The sequence below is a fragment of the Papio anubis genome, chromosome 8 (genome assembly GCF_008728515.1).
Source record: "Papio anubis isolate 15944 chromosome 8, Panubis1.0, whole genome shotgun sequence".
NCBI classification, from domain to species: Eukaryota; Metazoa; Chordata; class Mammalia; order Primates; family Cercopithecidae; genus Papio; species Papio anubis.
In genome coordinates, this window is record NC_044983.1 from 97,171,158 (window position 1) to 97,194,058 (window position 22,901).

The following is a 22,901-nucleotide window of genomic DNA, read 5'->3' on the forward strand; positions in this document are numbered from 1 at the left end:
GATGGGGAGGGGTGAATAGGAAGTGAGTTTAATGGGGATGGAGTTTCAGCTTGGGAAGATGAAAAAGCTCTGGAGATGTACAATGGTAATGGCTGCACGACAATGCGAATGTACTTAGTGAACTGAAGCATACACATAAAGATGGCTAAAATGGCAAATTTTATATGCATATTTTACCACAATTAAAAAAGTCCGTTAATTTTAAATCCAGGCATGATATAACATGATTTCAGTGAAAACTTTCTTTTTTTACAGTATTTCAAAACCAGTGCCTTTTAGTTAACCTTTAGCATAACTAAGTTTTGTGCCTTTTGTGACTCTAACAAAATACCCCTCCTGATGGGGATGCTGATGGAACAGTTAATGAACTCTTGGTTCATTAACAGTATAGTCTTGGCTCTAATCCATAGTCTGTTTTGACAGTCTGAGGAGAAAGAGAGTTCTATTTCTAAATAGTAACAGATTGGCCTTTAAAAACTGGAAGTTGGTCAACATTTTTCAAGGTGGGCGCAAACAGATCTAATGACAATTTCTTTTACAAAGTAGAATTTGGACCAAATATTGCATCTTTAATGGTTAAATAGCTTCTATTTGTGAAATATATTCTGAATATACATACATACACACATATACACACACACACACACACACACGCATATATATACCCTGAGAGAGAGAATGGTTTGCTTTAAATACTCCTGGCAGTTGGGTTTGTACAGGAGCTCAGGGTTCACCAACGGTTCCCTGACCATTCCCTCCTGAATAGCCAGGAGGTGACGAAAACCACAACATGGGCAATGACCTTTGGGCAAAGGCCTCTGGACACAAAAACCAATTTCCAAACCTTCACAACTGCCAGCAGCAATAGGAAGTGATGTTTTGTAAGTGGAAAACATACCTTTCATTCACCATCAGAGTGAAATAATGAAATAAATGACTCGACTGGTTTAAAATCTTTATGTGATCAAAGAGTTACAATATACATCGCTGATTCAATTTCTTCTGGTATTGGACCTTAGGGACAGTACTAATCTGTGTGCTGCTGGAGTGAAATTATCATCGATATCAATGCATTACACTTCACTAGAAGGATTAACAGATGCTGTTTTTATTGGCTACCTAGGGATTTATTTTCTATTATTCTTTGTATTGTACATATATATTATATATACTTTTTGCATGTATAATTTATAATATTTTTCTTAAAGATGGCATGCTCTGGTTAAGAACATTCTGATAGTTGCCAGACACATATATTGATGATCAGTATTCAAAGATTTCAGATGTAATGCAATGCACTCACAACTTACGAATAAAATCTCACTGAACACAATTTAATTTTTCATTGGTGACATGATTCAAAGATTGTTCAGAATAATGGTGCAATATCCCAGGGGTTTCAGTATATATATAATACATATAATATCTATAATTATCCCTAATATATATTTATATCAATTTTCATTATATGCTCATTATAGTATAGTTTTATAGAAAATGTTTTAAGGGCTTGACTTGTTCATTTGGTTTGGAACTTATATGAGTATGATTTTGATGAGTAACAGGTTATATGCTTAAAACTATGAAGTTACACAGCTCTGTCTATGGATATAACCCAGCTAAAGTTAAAATGGCTGCTCACACCATACAGAAGGCAAAAGAGAATTCACATTTTTTAAAATTTAAAAAGTTAAAACGTTTCTATGAGAAAAGTGGACAAAAAGGGAACCCCTAACTTAACACATATTCAGGGATTTAAATGAGCTGTGTAAAGAAACAGAGTCACTAAAATATTCTCACCCCACTTAACATGTACATTACTTCCCTGCTCCCGGGTTTCCCCAGCTTCCTAGTGTCTATCAGATTGAATCCAGCTTAAGCTGATAAATCCTAGATCCTCCATGGACCCACCATATAGATTATACATTTTTTTCCTTTTCCCAACCATGTTCTTGATTCCAGGTGGGGAAGTGTCCTATTTCTGTCACTAGGATGTTCTCATCATGCTTCTCAATGAAGGATTATCCTTCCACTTTTGCTCCTCATGCCAGATGCTCTCCATCCTTTAGGACCAACTCAAAACTCACTTCCTGTCTGAAGTCATCTCAATGCCATCTATCCTCTGGGGTTAATCTATTCACTAATCACCTAACGGAGATGGAAAGAGGAGGCACTGTATGTCCAGCATGATACTGGGCACTGTGGGAAGTTGAAGACAGGGTAGAAGACGTAGCTCTGGCCCTCAACTACAGATGCCATGCAGCCTTCCTAACTAGACTGTCACCTTTTCAATGACTGGCTGCTCCTATATTACTCTTGTAGTATCCTACTTAGTTGAAACATCTTGGACGAGGTGGGACATATTCTGGTTACTGAAAACTCTGGGTGATTACACCACATCTGCCCTGTGTCTATGGTAAGCAAATGAGGAACAACTGGAGAAACCTTAGCAGTCCTTGGACATGAAAGGAATATTTTCATAGGCACTCAACTCTAGGGCTCACTGTACAGAGTTAACAAATGCTGGATAAATAAATGAATGAGAGCCTTCTTAAGGGAAGAGGAGTAAACTATTAGGATGGGGTGAAGTTTAAGTAAGTGAGAAGAGAGTTAGGGCATTGATTTCTCTACAGCAGAAGGGAAAGGGATGCCTCTTTGAGTAAGGACACAAGGACCACATCAAGGATTTCAAATGCTAGATTTGACCAACACACGGATCCACAGGCCAATGGGATAGCTGTCATTTTGGCAACTTTGTTAAGAGGCATAAGATTTTGTTGAATTAGCTAAATTTTACCTGGCTAAGGCGAATACCCTAGCTTTACTACAAACCAGTAGAGCAGAAAAATTGCCCTAGAAGCATAGGAAATGGGCCAAAAGAGAGTGTCAAAGAGACAACAGGTTCTAACAATAGAAAAGTAGGCAGCAATTTAGACAGAGTACGTATGGGAGAGGGAGACAAAGGTGGACAAGGAGGACTGAGCAATGGTCTAGGACAGATGGTACGAGTACTGCCATCCACACTGCACTCCCCTGCAGGGAGGGACCCAGTCAGTGGGGGCCAATGAGTGAGACCTTGCTAAGGCATGCAGTCTGGCCTCAGTGTAGCCCAGATCCTTTCCTAGAACCAGTAACAGCATTAACATGTAGGACATTGTTCCAAATTTCCAAAAGCTCATTTGCAATTTGTTTGGTAACAGAAACATATTTTCCTCCGGAAATTAGGTTAGGTTAGGCCAAATCGCAAAAGTCTATTTAATAATCCATATGTACCTGAAGTTTAGCCCTCTCCACAGACATTTCAGTCATTTCCAATTACCCCAATGTTCCAGTTACTCTGACTGCCTAAGAAATTACCCCCCACACCCCAAATGTTATGGGCTTAAAACAATAACAACTTTCATTTTGTTCATGAAACTGCAACTTGGGGCAGAGCTCAGCAGGGATGATTCCCTGGCATTGGGAGGGGAAAGGAAGACCTGATGACCGGGCCTGGAGTCATCTGACAGCTTGCCCTCACATGCCTGCCAGTTGATGCTGGATGTTGGCTGAGACTTCAGCAAGAGATGTTGGCTGATATACCTACTCTTGGCCTCTCTATGTGGTCTGGATTTCCTACAATATGGTGACTGGATTCTAAGGAAAAATGTCAAGAAGAAAAAGAATAGCCAGAGAGAAAAAAATTGTATTCTTTTTCTGATCTATCCTTGGAAGTCACCTAGCATTATTTCCACTGTACTCTATCAGTTGGACCAATCATAAGCCCATTTAGGTTCAAAGGGAGGGTCAATAGACTTCACCTCCTGATGGAGAGGAGCAAGATTCTAGAAGAACATGTGACAATGCAGTGGCTCATGCCTATAATCTCAGCCCTTTGGGAAGCCAAGGTAGGCAGGATCTCTTGAGGACAGGAATTCAAGACCAGCCTGGGCAACATAGCGAGACCCCATCTCTATAAAAATAAAAACAAAAAATTAGCTGAGCATGGTGGCATACGCCTATAGTCCTGGCTACTCAAGCAGCTGAGGTGGGAGGATTGCCTGAGCCCAGGTTCGAGGTTACAGTGAGCTATGATTACAACACTGCACTTCAGCCTGGGCAAGAGAGTGAAACCCCATCTCTGAAAAAAAATTTTTTTAATGTGGTAATGGATTCAATTGTAAGGTTATTTTTGAATACAATCTGCCACAACATTTAACATTAATTCTGGGGAAAATACAATATGTAATAGTAAGTCCTCACAACATCATTGACAACAAAACCAATTCTTTTTTCTCATTAACATTACAACAAAACGATGTTGAATGAAATGACAGTATTTGAGGCTCTGCTGTATATTCCAAGTTGAAAGGCAATATAGCATAGTGAATAAAGAGCCAGGACTCTGGAGCCAAATGCCTAGAGCTCTATTATATACTTGTGTGACACTCAACAATTTAAGCTCTCAGTGCCTCAATTTCCTCATTTATAAAATTGGAATGTTGTTAAAAAAATAGTTATTTTGAAAATAACTTTGAAGACTATCTAGCTTCCTAAATGTTAGTTAATATTATAATACTCTTCCAATTCTGACGGATTCTTCTTGCCTCCTTGGGGGATGGTGGTGGCAGCACTACCAGAAGTAGAAGATTAATAACAACAGTTCACATGATTGAGTACCTAATACCTGTCAGTTTCTATGCCAAGTAAGTTGACTCAAAAATCCAAGAGGGAGGCCCTAATATTATTCACATAAGAAAACTGTGACTTAAGTAACTTGCCCAGAGTATCACTAGCAAGTGGTAGAAACAGGCCCCTGATCAGTTTAACTAGATAGAAGGAGCCTGAGTCCCTGGAGGACTGTGTGGAGCAGAGCCCTTCTCCCAATCCTACTTTCTGGGTGACTGAAAAATGAACAATGTTGGATTACACCATTAAGACTGGGGGCTGTTTATTACAGCAGTGACCCTGTCCTGACTGGGTTAGTACAGGGAAGATGGTAGAGATACTTTTGGAAATATCACTAATTTAAAGACTTTTCATAAAATGCAATTGTTTTCATTATTTGCATGAAACAGGGTATTTGCATAAAAGAAGATATTCTCTAGGCCAGTTGCTACCAGTCTCATTTGTCTTCTGAACTACAGGACAAATAGCCTCTGGCCAACTGGGAATAGGACTGAGCACACCGACCTGGAATCCCTGACATGGATGGGAACAGATTGCTCACAAATGAGGCCGGCTGCTCACCAGCTGCAGAATGTCTCTTCTGGGGTTTCACTCTGGTATAAAACCTAATGGTTCCCAGGTTGTTTGTCTGTTTTGTTTTGATGTTCTGTTTTGTACCGTTTCCTTTTAAAATTCTCTTTTGGACTGCAGTGGCCAGTGTGGCTGTGGGAAAAAGAACCACAGTTAATGGTACATATAGGTCTCTGGGCAAGTTCTCTATATAGTTAGACTGCATGTTCTGTGATGGAAGGGACCTGCCCTGTCTTGTACCTCATAGCAACTCTGGGGTCTAGCTCAATGCCTGACACCTAGTATGTGCTCAAAATTTGCTGAATGCATGAAAGACTGAATGGTCAAATAAAAGCTCAAGCAAACAAAAGCCAGGTTCCATAAAGGCACTTGGGTTCTCCACGCCAGTGGCATATCTCCCTTGAGGATTCCATCAGGGAGGACCTCATATGCCTACTATAATACTGTGAATGCAGTAGTCAGTTAACAAATGTTTGCCAGTTGAGTGACTGTGCTGCACATGATCCACGGTAAGACGTAGGAAGGTATAGGATGGGGAAACTCTTGTGAGATGCTATTTTTGATCTCCAACGCTATTGTAAATATGGTTGTCACAAAGCTGATCATGGTTTGAGTTACATGAATCATATCAAAGTCTGTGGGAGTCACCAGAGCCAAAGAACACAGTAGTTTTCTTGACATTTATCTCTAATAGATAGGGCTTAAATTCATTAAAGCAAACAAAATCCAGAATCATCTTTTAAAAAAATTCATCCTTGCATAAAAGCAATGTGCAACCTTTGGTCTTCCTGCAGTCACTGGGAGAGATTCAGAAAATGTGAAGAATCCTCCCATCAACACAGGCAACAGTTGGAATGTCTTTCAGGTTGGAGATTTCTTTCCAACAAATCAAATATAAAACTGCATTGTGACCTGAGAATATTCTGGTTACTAAATTTTAAAGGGATGCTGTGTCTTTATTTAAAGGCACTTATGAAAATACATGCAACAAACCCCCTGAAGTTCACCACTGAGATAAAAAGGGCAGACTGTTTTTAGTTTGGCTGCAGTGAATTTCAATATCATATAATTTTTATATCAAAATCTTAGTGAGCATTAACTTTTATGGTATCACTTCTGGAAACAATAAAAATTACTACATTTTGGAATGCTATTTCTAGTGAGATTTCCATCATGAAGCACCAGTTAAATACACGTGGATTTTGTGAAAAATAATGGCACATTCCTTTTTGAAAAGTTTCAAACACCTGGCATTGAGAAGCAAACAGTACAGCCTGGAGTCAGAGATGTTAAACTTTTTCCAAGTTTCTTTATCAAGTTGCTACAGAGACTAAAAGCTCCCAAGACAAGTGTTCTTTTCTAATCCAAAGAATAAGAAACGTTTGAGAACATCTCTTTCGTAATTCCTTTGAGAACACACAAAGACAAATTGCTAAGCTTCCATTTCAAATGCGAGGGATTTGGATTGAGTTTAAACAACAGCTTGTGCAAAATGTCATAGCTCCCATTCTCTTACGCGGAGACAGTGGGTGCTGATGTCATAGAAAGGATGACTCTGGACGTTCTGAACGTAGGAGCTGTGACGGTAGCTGACCAACTGCAAAGATATGCTGTTGGTTTGGAGAGGAAGATCAGGCACTATTTTCTGCACATTTAAAGAAACATGTAGAATGAGACAATTACTTACATAAGTCATGCTACACAATACTATTAACACCCCTTGTATTGGTCTTAAATATCCAATAAGGCCAATAAGGTTCTGCATTCAGATACTTGGGAAGTGTCTCCACTTCGGCTTAATTTCAAACATGCCTCATCCTAGAGATCTCTGTCAGATAAACCTTCAGGGCTCTCTCTTAAGTATCTGGAATTAACATGACAATTGATCAATTCACACATGTATGTGCTTTACATTAAGCTGGAAAGCCACATACATTCTTTAACGCTTGCTTCAAATGTTATGAGCACATGAAGTACCTTCTAGAGTATTTCTTCAGCTACAATCTCATATAACATCCAGCATTCTTCATCGATGTACTACTTGCTTATCTTCTCTGAGTGGATAAAGGCTCTTTTGTAAATAGTTATAGTCTTACTACCGTGGCCCATGGTTTTAACTCGCATAACTTGTACTAACACTATGAGTTTTCCTCTTAACCCCTGTCTAACCAGGCAAGGGTTTCCCAATCCAGGGAACATAAGACTGTTAATGGATCTCAAGGAAGAAAATAAAAGAAAGTTACAGTTTGGTAGCTATACAAACATATTACTCCTTTTCATGCAGAATTTAGAGAACATTGCAAAATTCACACACTCAAAGAATAAATCCGATGCAGTGGACCTGAATGTGGAAATGGGGGGATGGGTTTTGTCCAGTGCTGTTCTATCACCTTTTGGCATCACTAACGTACATATCAATTGACTCGGGGGTGGATAAAATTCAAGAGGGCCTGGGGAAGTTGGTTGGGAAAAAATTACATCTTCAGTTTCACTAACCTCAAACTGAAATTTAGTATTTCCTTCAATTAAAATGTAGGCCACAAACTACAGCACCCGTGATATTTTTGCCAAGAGAAATCACAGATATTTTCACCTCATTTTACAGTTGTTGTAGATATCCTGAAATATCTTTTATGCTCACCACTACTTCAAAATTATGGTAGTTATTATAACTGCTGTTAGTTTGTATTATTTAATAATGTGTTACTAACAAAACATGTATCACAATTTTGTAAACTTCAGTTGACATTTTTCAATGAATGAAAGTGGTTTGATTTGTAACCTTGCATACTTTATTTTATGCATGTAAAAGCATAATTCTGAGAAAAGTATATAGGCTTCACCAGGCTGCCAAAGAGGTCCATGGCACCAAAAAGGTTAAAAATGCCCGAAACTATACACAAAATATTTAATAATGCGACAGCCAGGTTTCTAGAGTAACTCGTTCCTTGCCAGCATCTTTTGAAGCTGCAACAAACATGACCTTGAAATCAACATAGTCTCAATGCTGTAAATAAATGATTCTGATGAGAGTCTTTTTTTCTCTTATTTTCCCATAGGAAAAGACCTGTAGATTCTAGAGCATCTCTGCTTTCACGGCATAGGTTGTTTTCATTTAGTGATAAACTTCATCATTGAGATTTTGCCATCAACACTGAATTATTCTCTTATATTTCATACTGCTAAAATGCAGTCTATTTTGAAAGGGCATTGAATACAATTATTATAAGACTTTAATTTAAAACATCGTAGAGACAGCACCAAGAAAATCTGTGCTACCTGGAAAAACTATAATGATAATTCCACATTTCAAGTAAAAGAAGTAAACGTCAAAGTGTACCTCATTGAAGATAGTGCTGTTAAATGACAGTGCTACTGGTCTTATCCGTGCTCAACTGAAATGTTACATATAAATTATCATTTTTCTAGGGGTGTTAAGAACATGGCCTCTGGGTTATTATAATTTTGAGATCAATTAAATGATGAGATTATGTCTCTGTAGATGTGCCTGGAATGAAAGCACATTAGACTTTTGGAAAATCCTCCACGGAGACTCTGACCAAAAATAGACATGTCAAATGGCAGCAGGTTAAATGATTATTCACTCATTGAAAGCTATTCAGAAATTATTGATATACCCACAGTTATTCACTTATTACTGTAGCTAAATTCTGTTCAAAATTTTCACCTCCAAGAGTAAAATAAATGCTATTAGAATTCTGAAACTAATAAAGAACATAAAAATTAAAACAATATATTCTTGCACTAAATTAGGGTATAATTCACACACTGTAAATATACAGTATTCATATATACAGTTCAACCAGTTTTTTCTACTACTTAAAATACTAGCTGTATTACATGTAGTGCTCTAAAATTTGCCCCTTTTTCTGTTAAACTTGTAAGATTTAGACACCTGGTTATAAATCTAGACTTCGGCTAACTTCAGTGTTACAGATATTCTTTAAATTACAAGCTCCAAAACAATTCAACCTGTATGTCATGAAAGAAAATCTGAAATTACTAAACTTGGGAAGGAAAGAAACTACAATACGAAGAAAACAATTTGTAGTATATAGTATTATAGGAATAAAGATAAAATTCTTATTAATCACAGTTATCAAATTATTCATTTAAGATCCAGAGCAAATTGTGAGTGATTACTTCTATCTGTGTTTGAGTTAAAGTAGAACGTGTATCAATGACACATTTAGTTTGAGGGCTATTGTTTTCTTCTTTAGGTAATTATGATGATTTTAAAAAGTAACAACAGCTTACATGACTCCTTAGCAAAGCCCATCTCATGCCATTCTCTCCACAGCTGAATTTTCAGGGGAGGATACTGGAAATATGCACTTTGCTCTAACAACCAAAAAGCAATTGCATGCACACATGTAAAAGGTTCCACTCCAACTTCCTTGGCATATTCCCGATTATTTCTCTCTAAACAGGAAGCTGTTGACAATTTTTGCTGGTACTTTCAGAATACCAAAGGTCTTATTTATAAGCAAAATCCCAACTTTTATTTCAGTTATGTTATTTCCCGTGGTTCCTATTGTTGCTAAATATGAATGCTGCAAACAAGATAGAAACCAATTCCAAACTATTTTAGGCTGATTCAGAATTGAGTAGCAATTGTAAAAAGAAAAGTTAGAAACACATTGCAAGGCTATGCTGGAGTTTTTAAACCCAAAACAATACTGAAGGGAGGATTCCTGGAATCCAAGAGAGAATATTTGGCTCAAGCTGCAAAATCCGTACGTCTACATAATGTTATGTTAGCAAGTGTTGAGCTTGCAAGGCGATTATATTTTAACCTACTTCACAGAACATTAATCCAAATTTAACCAAATTCCAGAGAACCTGCCTGAAATTCACAACTAGAAGCTGCTTCACATTTTCCCCTTGGTACAACAATAATTGCTCATGAATACAAACTTGTAGGAGGTAAGAGAGAGGGGAAAACCACAATGAGCTATAAAAACATCTAACTATTGTATATAAAGCAAACTAATTACCTCACTCAGAAGAAGTGCAAGATTTAATTGTCCATGCTCTGCAGCCCCTGGAAACAGCAGTAGCAGCAGCAGCAAGGTCCAGCATCCACCAGATTCTCACAAGCCTTTGACTGTGTGGACTCAGCCACAGACTCTGCCTCTAGCTGACGTCAAAGTCCCTGTCACATGGCCAGATGAAAGCCAAGAGATCATTGGTTGTCGTAGCAACCACAGACCGGCTCTGAAATTATTTCAATAGGTCATCTGTCACTGTGGTGTGTGTGTGTGTGTGAGACAGAGAGAGTATGTGTGTACACACACACCATAGAACCATCACGGACAGCTCCCCGACAACCTCAACCCCGAAGTTGTGACTCCAGCATGCTTACAACTTTCCGCTGCAAGGCTTTGGTGTCTTTTCTCTACAGTTACTTGCAGGAAAGTACATGCCACCCTGAAGTTCTCATTTGTTTCACTATCACCAGCATGAAGCATGTCTCTCTCTCTTTCTCTATAACAAAAGGAAAGAAACTGAAAAATTCTGGAGTAGTTTTCTTAGCCAATTAAACTTATGTGCAAGCAAATATTATAAAAATAGAAGCTCAGGGGGAGGGGCTGGAAGAAAATGTATTTTAAAAACTATATCAGAATCTACATAGATATACTGAGCCCATGCTTGTGATGGAAAGAAAAATAAAAAACAGTGGGTGATGGCTCAGAGACAGATGAGACCGTCTAATGATCCTGATACCAAGCAGGATGTAGACATCAGATAACATAAATTCAGGATTCCTGTACTATAAAATGGATAGGCAAAAATGATGACCAAATGAGTTTCAAAACAGTATTACTTTAAAATAATCGTGTGAGTAAGCTGAAAATTTTGCTTTGGGGCCATATGGGTGCCAAATCCTCCACTCTTGAGTCCTCTCATCCATACCCCTTTGCTGGGACTCAACATTGAGTCAACAGGGGCCAGGTAATGAAAGCACAGAGTCACAGAATAAAAGGGTTATCTCACATGTTTTCTAACATTAGCTTTCTTTCCTTTAGGACCGCCCTGGCTTACTTTTAACTCTGCACGCGTGCCTATTTCCCAGTTAATTCTCCTTCTTAATTAATGGGAAGCCAATTAAACAAAATCAATGAAACTCACAGGAAGGTACTCTGAAAAAGACATTCAGAAAATGCATGCCCAAACAAAGGACAAGGAGTTAAAAGGCAGGGAAGAGGAGACTGCCCTCAAAACTGTAAGGACCTTTACATGCTAGGCTTATAAGGACTTCTATTCTGTTTCTTAAAAAAAATAATAAATAACTAAACAAATAAGAGTAGCTCTGGGGTGCTACAAAATATAAATGGAACCTAAGGCAGCCAGGCAGATTACATTTGTGTCACTGTAAAAGAATGAAATTTCTTTAGTAGAATCAGAAATTGCTTCTTTAATAATAAGACTAATGTTCAAGCCGCTTGGTCATAGAACCGTCCTATTCCATCCTCTTTTTCATCTTCCTTTATTTCTGTCCCAACCCCAACTAGGAGAAAAGATAGACGTTTATTTAAAAAGTTATTTTCCTGATGTGATTAGCTGTAGCACTGCAAAACTGAAATCAAACTATAAAGAACTTTCTTCCTTTAATTTCAGACTAATGACAGTTGGGAATTTACCTGTTTGAATGAGGACAATGGAATTCAATGTCTACCTAAAGCCTCACTAGCAGATTTCACCAACAGCCACAATTCATAAACTAACAATTGGTTCCAATTATTGCTCTGCTTTTATGTTCAGAAATGCACATCATAGTAATGAGTAAATGGGAAGAGGCAGAAAAACATACCCTTCTAGCTTTCCTGGGACCCATGTTCTCTGAGCTGCTTAATTTACCATCTCTCTGGCTCTAATCCATGGCTGCCTAATCAACTCTTCCTCCTCTTTATGCAGCTTTAGCATTTAAGAGAGAAAAACTGCAGTGCCACATTCTGCTAAGAGGTGATGTCTTCTGAAATAAGAAGTTCTCAGTTCTAGAAAAAAAAAAATGCCTCAAATTCAGGACTTTAAACGGATTAATTTGAAAATTAGCAAAAAAACAACACTTTTATTTTGACTGGTCTAGCATTTTAAGACTAAGTATACTTTATGCTGCCTTGGGCTTCAGCTCATCACTATTTAATATATTCAGTGAACTGGCTGGGCATGGTGGTTCATGCCTGTAATCCCAGCACTTTGGGAGGCTGAGGCTGGTGGATCACAAGGTCAGGAGATTGAGATCATCCTGGCTAACATGGTGAAACCCTGTGTCTACTAAAAATACAAAAAATTAGCCAGGCGTGGTGGCACAGGCCTGTAGTCCCAGCTACTCAGGAGGCTGAGGCAGGAGGATTGCTTGAACCTGGGAGGTGGAGGCTGCAGTGAGCCACGATCATGCCACTGCACTCCAGCCTGGGCGACAGAGTGATACTTCATCTTGAAAAAAAGAAAAATCCAGTGAACTGACCTTCAAAATGAAAAGTGGGTGCACGTAGTCCTTTTTCTACAACATGCTTTAACCAGAAACTGAAGAGAGAGATGAAGTAATTTGCCTACCTACTCATTTTCCTTTGCAAACTACCTAGGTTTAGAGTTTCCTCTTAGAGTGAAGGAAGCTACCAGTCTTCTGTGAGGTTGAAGGCATGATGATGATCTCTTTGGAGCTCAGATTTCTACCAATTTGGTTAATTAACCCAAATGTATTTGAACGTATCATAGGAAATACATGAGAGCTTTCTCCAATCACAGCTCACTACACTGAAGAGAATACGTGCCATTTTATTTTCTAATTGACAAGTCGTTTTTTTAAAGGTGAAAATGATTCACCAAATTTAAAAATACCCATTCAAAAATAGTTCTGCATCGTATTTTTCACTCTTTGTAAGAATGTCAAGGCTGGCTATTATTAGTTTGACCACTTTGCCAGAAATAACTGGTAAATGCCACTAAATAAGCAGTCTGACCTGGGCTCACACACCTGAACTAACAGGTGGTTTGGGTCATGCAATTCTAACCAGTCTTTTGTCAATGTTTGTAGGTAGGGATGTTGCTGTCTCCTCTGTCTTAACGTTAGTGGGCAGGCCTGGACCTACTGTTTAGAGCTACCGGGTTCAAATTTCTTCTTTTTTATGATTGGACCTTGAGCAAGTTACTTAAGTCCTCTAAGCTGCAGTGCCTACATCTTAAGGTTGTTTGGAGGATAATAAAGTTAATATATTATAAAATTCTGACACCTTGCCACAGGGTAGATGGCTCAAGTGTGTATGTCATTTCTTGTTTATCTGTCTGACTCTGATAAGCCTACAAAGATCTTCAGGGAAAGGATGAAATCTTATTCATCTGTACAACACTACAGTTAGCACACAGCCCAGAACACAGTGAGTCCTCAATCCATGTTGAATGACTCAACAATGGGGAAATAAATGTTGAAGAGTAGAAAGAAATGGTTCCTTTTTCTTCCTACTAATAGGGAAGAGAGCCTCTCTCCAACCCCCAATCTCAAAAGAAGGCAAAGAAGAAAAAAGAAAGAACAAAAATATTGAGTTATCATAAACTTTTCTAAAACTGCATGGCTCCAAGTAAATCAAACTTAACCCTACTAAATCATCAATATTTATTATGAATACATGTAAGTTATATGTGAACGTATTTAATGGTTCTTGCTGTTGATGTTGGAAAATCTTTTACACTAACTGACATTAATTGAGTGCTTACTACATGTGGAATATTTTTCTAAGTATTATACATTTATTAAATCATTTACTATAATAACCCTATGAGGCAGGCACTATTGAAGAAACTGAAGAAACTGAAGACAGAGATTAAGTAATTTGCTTACCTACTACATAGCAGAGCCAGGATTTATACTCAAGAAGCTTAGCTCTGTAAAATTTTGGAAATAATTTACATTTGATATGTTTTTAGAAAAAATTGAATTATTTCTCATGTTTATTTTACAATGTAGGTTTGTTTTTATTTTTAAATTTTTTGTGAAAGGGAGAAGGCCAACTTATCTTTTCTTCATCTTGGAACTTGAAAGATCTTAATCTATCTTTGGCCTAAGGAGTTCTATGGCAAGAAAAGAATCTAGTCAGAAAAATTTGAATCAAGGAAAATGGGCAAAGTAAACTAGAGAAAATGTCCTGAATAAAACTATGCCTAAATTATAGTCTTTGCTGAAGCAATGTTTAGAATGCACAGGTTTGGGTGATTTGGGTCATCTGTTTCCCACTATGATGAAGTAGCACGTGTTCAGTACTCTCACTGAAATAACAACAATAGCTAGATTGTTTTTTTATGGCTGGAAGACATCAAAGAGTGGCAGAGGCAGCAAAAATTTTGAGTGCCAGGGTCTCAGATAAAAGGAAAATATATTGAGTGTCTTATTCCATTTGGACTGCTATAACAAAATACCATCAACTAGGTAGCTTATAAACAACAGAAATGTATGTCTCACAGTTCTGGAGGCTGGGAAGTCCAAGATCAAGGCTCCTACAGATGTGGTCTCTGGTGAGAGCCCATCTCCTGGTTCCTGAATGGCACCTTCAAGCTGAGTCTTCACATGGTAGGATGGGCACACAGGATCAAGATAGCTATTTAGGGCCTCTTTTATAAGGAAATTTATCCCATTTACGAGGGCACTACCCTTATGATCTGATAACCTCCCAAAAGGGCCCACCTTCTAATATCATCACTTTGTGGGTTAGGGTTTCAACACAGGAATTTGGGGAAGACACAAACATTTAGTGAAGCACTGAGATATAGACTCTGCATTTCCCACTGCTTTTCTTCTGAAATTATTGGATGATTCTTAAGCGGTGTGGGGCTTTTAGCATTCTCAGAAGCTGAAGAGATAAAAATTGGAGTACAAATATTTAAAAATATTCAAGACTGGAGGGACTGAGATTGGAGAGAGAGAGAGAAAAATGGAATCACAGAAAAGATATTCCAACAATCTGTACTGTTTTCCCCTTGAAGCATTTCCCAATTCCTAAATGGCATGAGACAAGAGGACAAGAAGTGAAGTATGAAATGCAGCAAAGAGGCTAAAACAGAATGGCAGAGTTTGGCAGTCGTGTAGTGCCAGGGAAACCAAAATTAGAGTTCAGATCCTCCAAGGAGTTGGAACCTGGTAAACCTAAGTTTTCACATCTCAAAACTGAAAGGTTAAGTCCTAGAAGAAGTGAAAAACAGGAAATAGAGGAGCCCTCACAAAAGCCAGGATCCACCTTAGAATCATTACACTCCCTAACTGGATCAAGATAATTTGCCCCCTTTCTGACTACCTTCCAAAAAAATCAACCCTCTTTAAAGGAAGATGACATTTTCCAGAACCCCTAAAATTTTTCATACGCCATTTTCAATTCAATCCAAAATCACTAAGCATGCCAGGAAATAGGTCTAACTGACCAAAATCTCTGAGGAGAAAATAGGCAATATAGGTAGCCTCATAAGTTATTCATTTTCTGTAGTCATCAGAGAGGGACTTTAAAATAACTCTAATTTGTATTTTCAAGGAAAAAGATGGCAAACTGGAGAATTCTCACACAAAAATGAAATTTATAAAAAAGGAAAATATTAAAATTAAATAACTAAAAAATACAATGGAAAGTAAAAGTACAATAGATGGGTTTAAGAGCAAAGAACATACATACAAAGAAAAAACTAATGAAAGAGACAGATCAACAGACAATATCTAGACTGAAGCAAGATAAGAAGAATAGAAAATACAGAAAAATGTAAGAGACATTGGAATATGATGAAAGGCTAATGTGAATTTGAAAGACGAGAGAAAAGGAACATAAAGAATAAGCAATATTTGAAGAGAATAAAGAAATTTTCAAAACTTACAAAAAGACACTGTGAAAGGAAAATACCTTGGGCCCCCAAAATCACAAAGCTAAAAGGAAAATTCAAGCTAGAAACTGCTCAGGCCAAACCTGTCTCCCATTCTATTCTAAGCCATCCCTTTGCTCACTGAGATAGATGCATTTTCTGACTGCCCCTTTGGAAAGGCTTATCAGAAACTCAAAAGAATGCGACCATTTGTCTCTCCCCTACCTGTGACCTGGAAGCCCCTCCCTACTTCGAGTTGTCCCTGCCTTTCTGGATGGAACCAATGTACTTCTTACATATATTGATTGATGTCTCATGTCTCCCTAAAATGTATAAAATTAAGCTGTGCCCTGATATCCTTGGGCACGTGTCATCAGGACTTCCTGAGGCTGTGTCATGGGCATGCGTGACTTGGCAAAATAAACTTTCTGAATTAACTGAGACCTGTCTCAAATGTTTGGGGTTTACAACACAAAACAACAGATTTAAAAAGTTGTATATACCCCCAAAAGGATAAATAACTACAAATAAAATCACAGCTAGAAACCTCATGATCAACCTGCTAAAAACTGAAGACAATGCCAAAAAGTTTAAAAACAGCAAGATAAAACACCACATTGACTTCAAAGGAGCAACAAAAGACTTTTCAACAGAAACTGTCAAATATAGAAGATAATGGAATAATAAACTTTGAAATGACAAAAGGAAAAAGTGCAAATTTTGTATTATATATACAGAGAAAATGTTCTTTAAAAATGAATGTGGAGGCCAAGTATGGTGGCTCACGCCTGTAATCCTAGCCCTTTGGGTGGCCGAAGCGGGCAGGTCAAGAGATTGAGACCATCCTGGCCAACATGGTAAAACCCCGTCTCTACCAAAAATACGAAAATTAGCTGGGTGTGGTGGTGTGCACCTGTAGTCCCAGCTAATCCAGAGGCTGAGGCAGGAGAATCACTTGAACCTGAGAGGCGCAGGTAGCAGTGAGCCGAGATCATGCCACTGCACTCCAGCCTGGCCACAGAGCAACATTGTCTCAAAAAAAAAAAAAAAAAGTAAGAATGTGGAGTGTCTTCTGTTCCCAGGAAGACTACAGACTGCAAAAAATAAATTAAATAAAGTAAGAAATAAGGCTTCTGAGACCCATAGGACTATAAAAAAAACCCTAATATTTGTATCTTCAAAGTCCTAGAAGAAATTCAATACCCATTTATGATAAAAACTCACAGAAAAATGAGAATGAGAGGAATGTCCTTATCTTGATAAAAAGTATCTACCCAAAGTCTACAACTAATTTTATACTTAATAGTGAAAGAGTAAGTGTTTTCTTCTTAAGATTAGGAACCAGGTAAGGATATGCACTCTCCTGATTCAACAACATGCCAAAAGTTCTAGCCATTTCAATAAGGTGAGGAAAATAAATTAAAGGCATACAGGTTGGAAAGGAAGAAATAAAACTGTTTCATTTGTGGATGAAATGACTGTCTTATAGGAAACCCCAAGGAATCTGCAAAACAAACAAACAAAACTTCCAGTAACTAATAGATGAGTTTGAAAAGATCACAGGATACAAGATAAACCTGAAAACCAATTGTATTTCTCTACACCAGTAATGAACATGGAGAGACTGAATTTTAAAATACAGTGCCATTTATAATTGCTCCAAACCAGATGAAATAAGTATAAATCTAACAAAACAGGTACAGAACTTGCATTCTGAAAACTACAAAATGCCAGTGGAAGAAATCAAAGGTTCAAATAAATGGAGACAGATGCCATGTTTATAGATTGAAAGATTCAACATACCAAAGATATCAACTAACCTCTAACTGATTTACAGAATTAACACAATTCTAATCAAAATCTCAGCAAGATTTGTTACAGATATATACATAATTATTCTGAAATTTATATTGAAAAAGAAAGGATCTAAAATAGCTTAAATAATTTTGAAAAAAAGGAATAAAATGGAAGACATCACTCTAGCTGATTTTTGAACATATTATATAGCTACGACTGGGATATTGGCATGGGGACAGATATGTACATCAATGGAACAGAATGGAGAACCCAATAGCTCACCACCTAAATATGACCAATGGATTTTTGACAAATCTACAAAGGCAATTCAATGGAAGAAGAATATTTTTTTCAACATATAGTGCTGGAACAACACCAAAATCATAATCTATAAAACAAGTAATTGATAGTATACACAAGGACCTGTTAAGAAGACGAAAAGACAAGCTACAGGCTGGAGGGGAAATATTTGCAAATCAAATATCTGACAAAGGACTCATATCTAGGATATATAAAGAACTCTCAAAACTCAACAGTAAAACACACAATCCAACTAAAGGATGGACAAAAGACATGAAGAGACATTTTATCAAAGAATATACACAGATGAAAAGTCCAAAAAGGTTTTTCAACATCATTGACCATTAGGGAAATTCAAGTTAAAACCATAATGAGATCAGAACAGCTAAAATAAAAAATAGTGACACTCCCGAATGCCAGCAAGGAGGCGGAGAAACTTAACTGATAAAGCTACTATGAAAAACAACTGGACAGTTCCTTTGAAAAATTTAACAAGTTACTATCATGCAACTCAGCAATTGCACTTGGACATTCCAGAGAAATGAAGACAGGCTAACACAAAAACCTGAACCTGCTTGTTTATAGCAGCTAGCTTTATGACAGCCAAGAACTGGGAACCATCCAGAGGCTTTGGGTTGGGAAATGAGTAAACGAACTGTACTATATCCATATGACGGAATACTACTTAGTACTAAAATTGAACTTCTTATGTATACAAAAGCCAGCATGAATATCCAGAGAATTTTACAGAGCAGAAAAACAAGTCTCAAAAGTTCACACACTGTATAAATCCACTTCCATAACATTCTTGATATGACAAAATTATCGAAATAAAAAATAGATGAGTAGTTGCAAGGGGTTAAGGAGCAGGTAGGGAAGCCAGGAAAGTGCCCTGGCTGTAAAGGGCAGCAAGTAGGATCCTTGTGTGCCGGACACCTTCTGTATCTTGACTGTATTGGTATCAATATCCTGATCGTAATTTTGTACTGCAGTTTTGCAAGATGTTACCTTTGGAAGAAAATGGGTAAAAGGCATATGGGTTCGCTCTGTATTATTCTTACAACTGTATGTGAATCTACATTTATTTCAAGATAAAAGTTTAATTAGAATTTTTTAAATGAAGGTGAGATAAGATGTTTTCAGTGAAAAACAGAGAGAATTAATTCCAACAGAAGTATACCAAATTTCTCAAGAGTTGTTTAGGCATAAGAAAAATGATTCCAGATGGAAACATAGACATATAAAAAGGGAAAATATATAGATAACACTAAAGAAATACTAATTTTATAAAATTAGAATGTTGTGTGGGATATAAAATAAATGTAGATTTCAAATATAGAATATTAGCACAAAAGTAAAAGAGATGAATAGAATTAAAGTGTCCTAAGACTCTACAATTCTTGTGTAAGTACAAATAGTCCCTTATTAGGTACAATGTAATCCTTACAGTAACTACTTAAAAAAAAAAAACAACAAAAAAACAAACTAAAGAACATATAGCTAATAAGCTAATAGAGCAGAAAAAATAATTCTAAAAATTACTTGATTCCCAAAAAGAAGAAAAGAGGAAAAAAAACCAATAAATAATAAGATAATAGAAATGGTAAGATTAAAGATGTAATCTCAAACATATCAATAATTACCATAATACATAAACTGATCAAATATTGCAATTAAAAGAAAATAAACATCATACTGTATTAACAGGTATATTATAATTCTTTGCTGTATACAAGAGACACACTTTGAAATCAAGAGTACAGAAAGGCTAGAAGTAAAAAGATAAATACATATATATCATACAAACTCTACCAAGACAAAGCTGGTATAGCAATATTACTGTCAATACATAATACTTTATAGCTACTAGAGGCTGAGGCAAGAGGATCACTTGAACCCAGGAAGTTGAGGCAGCAGTGAGCTATGGTTGTGGAGGAGAGGAGAGGTGGGGACAGGAGGGGGAGACAAGGGGAGGGGAGGGGAGGGCAGAGGAGGAAGGAAAGAAAAGAAAGAAGGAAAGAGAAAGGATGAAGGAAAGAAAGGAAAGGAAAGGAGAAAGGGAATGGAAAGAGGAAGGAAGGAAGGAGGAAAGAGAAAAAAGAAAGAAAGAAAGAAAGAAGGAAAAGAAAGAAAGAAAGAGAAAGAAAGAGTACTTTATAGAAATAGTACTTTATAGAAATATAAGCAAGAAATACTACTAAGGATATAAATACTTCATAATTTACCTTTCCAAATATGCACACATTTAATAGCATCAAGATAAATTTTAAAAATCACAATCATAGTCTTAATTTAAAACATCTTTCTCAGTAACTTACACAACCAGTAGATAAAAGTAGAAATATAGATTTAAATTATAAAATTAACCAATTTGATCCAGTTAATATATTAGTCAATATTTGAAAACTGGTGATCTCAACAATTGCAAAATACACACCTTTTTTTCAAACGTATTCGCCAAAATTGGCTACATGCTGGGCCACAAGTAAGGTCTTGACACATTATAAATGACTGAAATCACAGAGAATACTCTTTGTAAACAGTGGATTAAAGCTAGGAATCAATATTGGAAAGACAAATAGAAAATCCCTGAATGGAAATTAAACAATGCATTTCTCAGTCGTCCATGGGTTAAAGCCATGGCGGTATGATTTACAGGCACACTTCATCTTATTGTGCTTTGCTTTACTGTGCTTCACACATACTGTGATCTTTACAAACTGAAGGTTTGTGGCAAACCTGCATCAAGCAAGGCTAGCAGTGCTGTTTTTCCAACAGTATGAGCTCAAATCGTATCTCTGTATAACATTGGGTAATTCTTGCAATGTTTTTAAACATTTTTTCATCTGTTATGGTGATCAGTAATCAGTAATCTTTGACATTACTTTTGTAATTGTTTTGGGGCACCACAAATCATGCCCATAAAAGATGAAAAACTTAATTGACGGATGTGTGTGTTCTGACTGCTTGCTCCATTGATTGGCCTTCCTTCATCTCTCTCCCTCCCCTTGAGCTTGCCTAGTCCCCGAGATACAGCAATGTTAAATTAGGCCAATTAATAATCCTACAATGACCTCTAAGTGTTCAAGTGAAAGGAAGAGTTGCCTGTCTCTCACTTTAAACTAAAATCTAGAAATGATTAGACTTAGTGAGAAAAGCATGTTGAAAGCCAAGATAGGCTGAAAACTAAGCCTCTTGTGCCAAACAGCCAACTCTACTGCAAAGAAAAAGATCTTGAAGGAAATTTAAAATGCTACTACAGTGAAGATATGAATGATTAAAAAAAAAAAAAAAGCAAAGCAGCTTTATGTTCATATGTAGAAAGTTTTAGTAGCCTGGAGAGAAGATCAAATCAACCACAACATTTTCTTAAGCCAAAGTCTGTTCTTAAGCCAGTCCCTAACTCTCTTTAATTCTATAAAGGCTGAGAGAGATGAAGAAAATGCAGAATAAAACTGTGAGGCTAGCAAAGGTTCATGAAGTTTAAGGAAAGAAGCCATCTCAATAACATAAAAGCGCAAGATGAAGCAGCATGTGCTGATGGAGAAGCTGCAGCAAGTTATGCAGAAGATCTAGCTAAGATCATTGATGAAGGTGACTACACTTAAAAACAGATTTTCAATGTGGATGAAATCACCTTCGACTGGAAGAAGTTGCCATCTAGAACTTTCATAGTTAGAGAGAAGTCAATGGCTGGCTTCAAAGATTTAAAAAACAGGTTGACTCTTTTGTTAGGGGCTAATGCAAGAGGTAAGTTTAACTTGAAGTCAGTGCTCATTTACCATTTCAAAAAATTGTAGGGCTCTTAAGAATTATGCTAAATCTACTCTGCCTATGCTCCATAAACGGAACAACAAAGCCTGGATCACAGTACATCTGTTTACAGCATGGGTTACTGACTATGTTAAGCCCATTGTTGAGAACTACTGCTCAGAAAAAAAGATCCCTTTCAAAATATTACTGGTAATTGACAATGCACCTGGTCACTCAAGAGCTCTAACGGAGATATACAAGGAGATTAATGTTGGTTTCATGCCTGGTAACACAATATCCATTCTGCAGCCCACGGATCAAGAAGTAATTTCAACTTTCAAGTCTTATTATTTAAAAAGTATATTTCATAAGACCATAGCTCTTAAAGTATATAGATAGTGATTCCTCTGGTGGATCTGGGCAAAGTAAATTGAAAACTCCTGGATAAGATTAATTACTCTAGATGACATTAAGAACATTCATGATTCATGGGAGGAGGCCAAAATATCAACACTAACAGGAGTTTGGGAGAAGTTGAGTCTAACCCTCATGGATGACTTCCTGTAGGTGTTGAAGACTTCAGTGGAGGAGGTAATTGCAGATGAAAGTGGTTTCTTGAGATGGAATCTACTTCTGGTGAAGATGCTGTGAATGTTGTTGAATGACAATAAAAGATTCAGAATATTACATAAAGTATACTGACAAAGCAGCAGTAAGGTTTGAGAGGATTGACTCCAATTTTCTACTATGGGTAAATGCCATCAAACAGCACTGCATGCTACAGTGAAATCCATGATGAAAGAAGAGTTAACCGATATGGTAAAACTTCACTGTTGTCTTATTTTAAGAAATTGCCATAGCCACCCCAACCTTCAGCAATCACCAGCCTGATCAGTCAGTGGCCATCAACACTGGGGCAAGACACTCCACTAGCAAAAAGATTAGAACTTGTT

General features: G+C 37.1%; 1 protein-coding gene across 6 annotated transcripts in view; it reads right to left on the bottom strand.

Moving 5' to 3' along the window:
• Nucleotides 1-22,901, bottom strand: part of NCALD (neurocalcin delta) — a 433,033-nt gene that overhangs the window by 97,433 nt on the left and 312,699 nt on the right. Inside the window, exon 1 of one of the 6 annotated variants that reach the window (XM_003903039.4) lies at nt 10,257-10,364. The exons of the other annotated variants lie outside the window; for them this stretch is intronic. The gene's annotated coding sequence lies outside the window, so the exon portion shown is untranslated. Of the gene's footprint in view, nt 1-10,256; nt 10,365-22,901 lie in introns of those variants that run through there. 6 annotated transcript variants of the gene reach the window in all.